We start from the raw sequence: 8,174 nt of genomic DNA, 5'->3' as shown, positions 1-8,174 counted from the left end.
CTGCTCGGGTTGGTAGTCGATGGAGACGCCATCACACTATCCGGTTATCATTTTGGTAAATAATGTTTTGAGATTTGGTTACGTGGCATGTATAGGCTATAAGTATGTGAACATGTTTTGAGATGTACATATATGTTTTGCCAAGTGATATGGCTTGATAATGGATGTGAATATGGTTTGGTTTTGTTATGGTTTATGTGATAAGAAAATGGTATGATTTAATGCATATGAATGATTAAATGAAATGGTCAATTTGGTATGTGCTTAATTGTTAAATTTGGTATAAGTTTGGTATGAAGATGGATAAGAATTGAAATGTTGGTAACATATGATATAATATGACTTTGGCTTATGATTTGATATGATTGAGTACATATTATAAGCTTGAATTTGGTTGATAATAATATGGCATGAATGATGTAAGTTTTGGTATCGAAATTAGCTGAAATTATAGTACAAATGTGCTTGGTTTGATGCTTGTAGGTTTGACCCAAATTGGGTGCCAAATTGGCTTTTCAAATAACCTATTTTTGTCTACACGGGCAACAACACGGGCGTGTGTCTCAGCCGTGTGCGACACACGGTCATGTTGCATGGCCGTGTGTCCCTTGGGGTACCTTACGATTTTAAGTCAGTTTTGAGCATGGTCAAGGCACACAGGCGTGTGGCTAGCCATGTGACCCAAGTCAGTTTCGACCATGGCTAAAGCACATGAGCATGTCTTGTGGTCGTGTGATTAAGTCGGTATGTATGCCCTGATTTGACACGGTTTAGACACACGGGCGTGTCTAACGCCGTGTGAGGCACATGGCCTGTTCACATAGGCGTATGACCTTTATAACTTAGAAAATTTCTTTAAGTATCGAAAAATTTTGTATGTGTTCAGTTTGGTCTCGAACCTTCTCCAAAGCATGTTTAAGGTTTCGTAAACCTTCTAAAGGGACTATTTGTGTATGAATTGTTATGATATGATGATGTATGATTATGATTTTGTAATGTTCCGATATGTTCGGAAATACCTCTTAACCTTAGTCCGGCGATGGATACAAGTTAGGGGTGTTACAGAAATGATGATTTAACGTACCATGCCAACTTACTATTACACCGTTAACGACATTTAACGGCTCAGTGACTATAACGTTACAACACGTTAACATAAGTGACTAAAACGTAGCGTTTCAAACATAAGTGACTAAAATGTAACCTGAAATAAACAAAAATGACTATTTTAATAGTTTACTCAAAACTTTAATGTAGTATATATTATAAAGATTTTATACACTATCATTAGGCTTAATATATAGTTAAGTTTGGGGTTTTTTCCCTTTCTATATTTGTATTATTTTTAATCCAATTACTATAAAAACTATTTATTTTAATATTTAAAATTAATGGTTAATTCATGTTTTAAAGTTGACTTGATGAAAATTTATAATTAACTAAATATTAATAACTAACTTTAATCAAATCGATCCTAAAAACCCAAATTAAAACACTTCCGTTGAGCTGTATTTGACAAATTAAACGCAAAATCCAGTAAATTCACAACTTAACACTAAATTTATTCCATTAACAAAATCATGAAAAATTAAATTAATAATATTAGCTTTTAACTTTCATTAAGTCAACCCTAAAACCTGAATTAAGCACTAAAAAGTTAACATTGTTACCTTAAGGTACCAAGATATATAGCTTTTGTCAAATACAAGTACTGCATTGGACCAAAAATAATACACATATCATATTAGAAAAAAGTGTCAAATCCGAGTACCAAAACCTAAAAAAAAAATTATTATATCTTGGGTAAATTACTCCACACATCACCCAACTATGTTTAAAATTTTTTTTTGGGTATAATTTCAAATATCCTCACCTGTTTTATGGTCTGAGCCTAATTTCGACTATGGCTAGACTTATATAAAGTCTTCCCAACAATGTCAACTCCAAAATCTGAACTTAATCCAAATATTTAGGGAAGAAATTTATTTTTTCATTTCTTCCAACCAGTTTAAAATATTTTAACCATTCAATTATAAAAAATTTAAAAGTACGACCCTATTTATATTTTTTAATTCAATTCAGTAAATTATAATTAAATTTGTAACGAAAAAAGGCATATAATTTTACAATACACTTCACATTCCATCTGATAAACGTATAATATCCGCCAAGCCTCTAACTAATAAAAAAAAAACTTTCTTATATCTATTACTTCTTTTCTGCACTATCATAATAGTAGTAAATTAATTGAATTGGTAATATTTAATTACTTCATTACAAATAAAATTTATATTAATTAATTTTTTAATTGATATTTGATACAGTGTGATTGTGGGTATCTCAAGTATAAATACTTGTTTTAATGATAAAAGATCTTTGTTAAAATCATCCTCAATGTGGTCTACGGGAAAGTGATAGGCAACTTTTGAGTATTAAATATAAAAAGTTCAACTTTTTTACAAAGAAAAATATGAAATGAGTTTTTTTTTCCTTATATTTATTTCAAATAAAAATCTTCATATAGACCAATAAAAACCTTTTAGAAATAAAGGAACAAAAAGGAAATGGGACCATGCTTGGACTATGATCTCTCCATATGTACTCCTGGTTTTGCTTCTCATTTCAATCATTTTCACATTTAAAAGACGGCAAACTGAATTTCACTCGCCACCAATTTTCAGTTATACTCACCTTTCATTTCAACATTAGCAGTTGCTCTAAATAGCTTTATTGTTATTAATCCTTTTATTTTGTGAAAGTTTTAAATTTAGTATTTTTATTTTTATTTGATCAATTTTAATTTCTACATTTTTTTAAATTTAAAATTTTAGTCCTTACCAAATAAAGTTGTTCATGGGTAGGGCCTAGTCAAGCTTAGAAATGATATTAACACACTTTATACTTGTGTAAGTCCACCCTAACCCGAAATATGAACATAAAATTTTACCCAAATCTATTCATATTTGCAAATAGTTAACCTAAGTTCATTTTAGGCTTTCCTATATTATTTTTTAAAAAAAAATTAAAAATTACATTAGTTTTAATTTAATATTAATAATTTTTATTTATTAAAATTATATATATAGTCATCTTAATATTATTTTAATGTTTATATTATAGTAGTATTATAGATTTAATTTTTATGAGTTATAAATTACATCATATATTAAAATAACATAATATAAACATTTCAAACTTAAAAATGGTCGAGCTTAGGCTTGAACATCTGAGCCCGGTCTATATTTTAAACATACCTAATTTTTTGCCCAATTCCTTTTTTAGGGCCTGATATTTTTATCCAAACCCTCTCAAAATTTGAGCAGACCTTTAACTTGGGTAGATAGCTCGGGTCATGGACAGGGATTAAAATTGACTAATTTGAAAAATATAAAAATTAAAATTGATCAAATACAAAATACAATAATAGCATAATTTAATTGTCCATTTAATTAGTTCATGATTTTCAAATTTAACAGATGAAATATATATATATAAAAGATAAATAAAAACATGTTTGTAATTATATGAATTTTTGAACCCAATTATTCCACCTAGTTGATAATAATATTACTCAATTCAAAATAAAATTGAAACTGAATGAATTAATTTTGATATTGCATATGAAATTAGGCAAGTTTGATCCATTTAAAATAAAAATTAGAATTGACCAATTGAAATACTCAGCCATGGAAATAGGAGGTGTCTGAGATTTGGAATGGGCGCTAGAAGATTTTCCCGATTTGGATGTGGCATAGACCGTGCCAGCTGCCCATCAAAATAAGGCATTGATTAGCATTGCTTTGAATAAATATTTTTTTGTTTAAAAAATATTTTTGAAAGAAAAATTGTGCTAAATAAATTATTTTTGGTTAAAATTTTCGACTTTTTAAAAATATTTTGAGTGCTTAATTACTTTTTTTATCTCGAAGGAACATGGTATTTTCCCTTCTATGTTTCTTTGGTTCTCCCTTCTCTTTCATTTCTCTTCTTCTTTCATTTTCTCCAGGAGTTTTTGCTACTACTCTCTCTCTCTCTCTCCTAATCCCATCTTCTCATTTCAAATTCCTATTTAACTTTCTCGTTTTTCCCCGATTTCAGGTTAAGCTCTTTTTTGTTGTTGCTGAGTTTGGTTGCTCCACATTTCAGATTAACTTTCTCATTTCACCTTTGATTTCCTTGGGTTTTTTGTTTGGTTGCTGAGTTTGATTCTTTTACTGAGTTTTTCTCCTTTGATTTGCTAGATTGTATCTCATCAGTACCTTCTAGAGTTTTGTTTGAAGCTATGCTGAAACTTCTGAAGAACATGAAACTTGTCCTTTGATACGTATAGAGATGATGCACGACTGTCAGAAGTATATTGCTATAAGGTCAGAGAAAGAATTGACATTTATATCATCCTAGCTCACTAGATGACAAGATCCTATTTGAAAGATGTAGCATATATTTTTTTGTTGTTTAGGATGCCTGAACGATTATAAGTTCCTCTTTTTCAATCTTGTTTAACACTCGAATCTTCTTATTCTTGCCTTTGATTGTTAGTAGTTAAGGTATTCATTTGGTATTTAATTATTGGTAGTGCAATGTTTTTTCAATCATCTATTTTTTAGGGAAATATCTACAATGGTGGCATTAATATGCTTGGATAGAATTTCAGTAGGAAATAGGTGATGATATTCATTGCATTAATTTATCCCCTCCATAATAGTTTGAATGAAGACTAATTTCAACAGATTTGTTCCTCCCAATTTGCTCTCCTCATCTATGTTTAAATTATTATCAGTTCTGTCATTGTTGCTGCTGTATTTGGTTTATTATGATCTTTAAACCTTCAAATTACAACTACTTGCATTGTAACTGCTAGAATATAAGGTCAAGTTTATGGCATAAAATGTTGTTTCATTAGAAAAAAAAATTCAAATTTAACATTCATTGTGGAATATGCATGATTTCCTTCTGCTCTCACGTATGTTGAATACTCAAATATTGAGAAGTAGAAAGTTTGATATCATCCACTTCCTTACTAGTAAACAAAGGTAGAAAACTCCAAATTCAATTAGACAAGCATTTTTATGTCTATCGCCTTTACAAAAAATAACGCAGTTAAGAGCACTAGAAGTGTGCATGATCAAATACGCCTCGTCTGAAAGGGTCGAGGTGCTTTTGTTTCCTAGTGCTAAGGCGCAAGGCATAGGCGTGCCTAGGTGCAAAACTTGAGAACACCAATAAATCCAACTATGAACAGGGCTAAGTAATGCCAAGAAGTGTATTTTTTCTCATCAAGACATGATAATAACCTTAAGTACTTGAAATTGAATAAATAGCAATCAATGGTTTCAAATTACAAGTCATGGGAAAAACAAACAAAAATACCTACATCAGTTACTATATAAGAAGAGTAACATCTCTTCCTGCTATTGGTATTGACTTAATGCTGCTCCCAATAACATAACCATCTGCAACAGGTAAGATACACGTAGCTCCATCTCCAACATCTGCTAGCACCCCTGTACTACAGAAAACTATAGGTTAAACTAAATGAAAATGATCAATATATAAGGATGATGATGGTTAGCAAGAAAGACAACACCCAAAATTGTTTGAAGCTAAATAGAAGCTAAAGCAGTTCTTTAAACACTACAAGCATAAAGTATTCAACATAACCCATAGCTTACACCCACAAGATTAGCAACAGCTATATGCCTCCATCATAGTTCTCTCTAATAATTAAGACAAAAAATAAATAAACAAATTTAGATGTATTGAAATAGTATAAGGTAAGCACCCGAGATTAATAGCTATTGTGATCACTACATGTTTACTGCGATTGTAGATGTATTAGATGCTATCGGGGTCATGAATTTTTCTCAAATTTGCACAATTTCGTATAAAACATAATAATTATAGTTCTAAGCATACAATTTTATTTTTAATGGAGAATTTAATGCAATAAATTAAGAAAAAAGTTCAACCTTTCTTAAGGAACAGTGATATAATCTATATGAAAATTCTTTCTCAATCACTATATGGATTTAAATCAATTGCTAGTAGTCTGATGAATACCTAACCATCCTAGAACCAACATTCACACTCAAGATTCAACCTTAAAAGGTGTAGTATATAAATATAAAAGATACTAAAAATCATGTACAATCAAGGACCCTAATTGATTCATCCAACATACTAGTAAACAACTAACATGAAGATATATAATACCAGAAAACAGAACACTACAAGAAACTAGTTACAAACCTTAGATGTAGTGTACCCAACAGCTAAAGCAAGGATAAAATTCACAACAATATAAAGCCCTGGAACATTAAACCTCTCAAACATGATTTCACCCATACATTCTCAATTCTCGGGAGTAGAGTAAGTGGACTTTTAGTCAACAAAAAGTAATGATCCTCATGATCACACTGTAAATAATTAAAAATACATTGTTGCCAATATCATTCCATAGCATCCCAATTATCCAGTTTGCCATGCTTAATGGTATGGGTAATGTTATAGTTATTGCTTGATCGTGATTGCGTGAGTGCTTCATCTCCAATAAAGAAATCAAAATCTGCCATTACCCCAGCTGAATACAGAACTAACCAATTAGATTTGAAAGAAACTGTAGATTGATTTAAAAGAGACTGCTAGTACTGTTGGTTGAATAAAACATGGCTCTACGTTACCTGCAAATGCCATCTTAGTATAACTACAAACAAATTTAAAAAAAAAAGAATCAGTTCAATAATAACAAAGAAATAAGGGTCTAAAATAATAGGGCAATTTCACCAAATAGGTAGTGAGCACGTAGTTTAGGGTAATATTCAGTTACAAAAATAAGAAGATAAATAGTACCCAGTGCCGTTGTCAATGAAGACAGCGGGGCGAGAAGTGGGATCCATCGAGAAGAGAAACGAAAGCTAGGAAATTGATTTTGGTTGTAGTGGTAGATCTGCAAGTGAGACCCAAGAGAAGCGCAGATAAATAGAAGTAGCAAAATCCACCGTTGTCGAGTAGGATAATATTGATCAGATATCAATAACAACAAACTTGGATCCCAATTAAAAGCAGTGAATCCTTGAAAGAAGAAAAAGAAGGAAGAAGGAAAACAAAAAGAAGAAGGAAGGATGATGGCTAGGTGAGAAGGGCTATCGTTGAAGGAGGAGGGTAAAGGTGAGGGCAAAAATTGAAAAGGAAAAAAATCCTATTCAATAACTATTCAATGGTGAGGGAATGGAATGGGTATACAGCCTCTTCCATGAATATGAACATAATCAATGCAAGCCGTAATAGACGTTACAGCCAACCAAACATTAGTTTAGTGGTGGGCCCATTAAATTGGGCTGTAACCTATTCCTATTCCTCCCAATCAAACATGCCCTGAAAGAAGCAAACATTTTGATGATGATGAATCGAAGAAATACCATTGGAAGCTCTAAAATAGGGGATACTAGTAGTCATAATTTTATGACTAGCTCCGGCAGAAGGGAAACTATCGACAACATGAGCATTGAAAATATTATCCCTTGAAACTTTAAATTAATTATATGTAATATTTTAATTTGTTAGGTTTAGTTTTCTCTATATTATGTTAATATCTAATATGTGTTATATACTCAAATTACATTTTAACATAAAATAATACAAACGTGTTAATATCTAATTACAAATATTTAATGGTTATATTTAAATATCTAAAATATTATTTTTATATTCTAATTAAATTTATAAAATAATTAATATTAATTGCTTAAAAATATTTAAAATTTATTAAAAATATTTAAAATTTATATTTCATATATTAAAATATTAATAGCAAGTTATAATAATAATTTTTTATATTCTTACTAAAATATCATAATATTAACTAATTTGAACATTATTTAAATGCATATTTATTACTTTATAATACCATGTCTAAATAGATATTTTGTTTCTCAAAAGCACTTTTTGAAAGCAATACTAAACACTTAAATCTTAAACCAAACTTTTCAAAAATATTTGTTAAAAGCACTTTTTCACATTATTTTTTAAAAGCACTTTTAAAAAATAATTTTAAAAAGAAATTTTAAATTAGCCCTAAAAAAAAATCTCCAAATCAATCAAATTTCTTAACAAAATATAAGTGCAATTTTCCTAGTTGTTCTAGAACAAGGGACAACCCTTCTTTTGAAAACGGG

At 30.0% G+C, this 8,174-nt stretch overlaps 2 long non-coding RNA genes across 2 annotated transcripts; one reads left to right on the top strand and one right to left on the bottom strand.

The window, feature by feature from the left end:
- The first annotated feature begins 3,920 nt into the window (after window positions 1-3,920).
- LOC107890904 (uncharacterized) lies at window positions 3,921-4,729 on the top strand. The gene is made up of 2 exons (XR_001682085.2): window positions 3,921-4,098; window positions 4,242-4,729. It is a non-coding gene; the product is annotated as an uncharacterized lncRNA (long non-coding RNA).
- A 561-nt stretch (window positions 4,730-5,290) lies between these two features.
- Window positions 5,291-7,501, bottom strand: LOC107890898 (uncharacterized). Its single transcript, XR_001682083.2, has 2 exons — window positions 6,850-7,501; window positions 5,291-6,703 (listed from the first exon to the last, which is right to left on the bottom strand). It is a non-coding gene; the product is annotated as an uncharacterized lncRNA (long non-coding RNA).
- Window positions 7,502-8,174: the final 673 nt, after the last annotated feature.

Source organism: Gossypium hirsutum, chromosome A11, assembly GCF_007990345.1.
Source record: "Gossypium hirsutum isolate 1008001.06 chromosome A11, Gossypium_hirsutum_v2.1, whole genome shotgun sequence".
Taxonomy (NCBI): Eukaryota; Viridiplantae; Streptophyta; class Magnoliopsida; order Malvales; family Malvaceae; genus Gossypium; species Gossypium hirsutum.
Note: the sequence above shows the minus strand (reverse complement) of the source record. Positions and strands in the feature narration are given on the sequence as shown.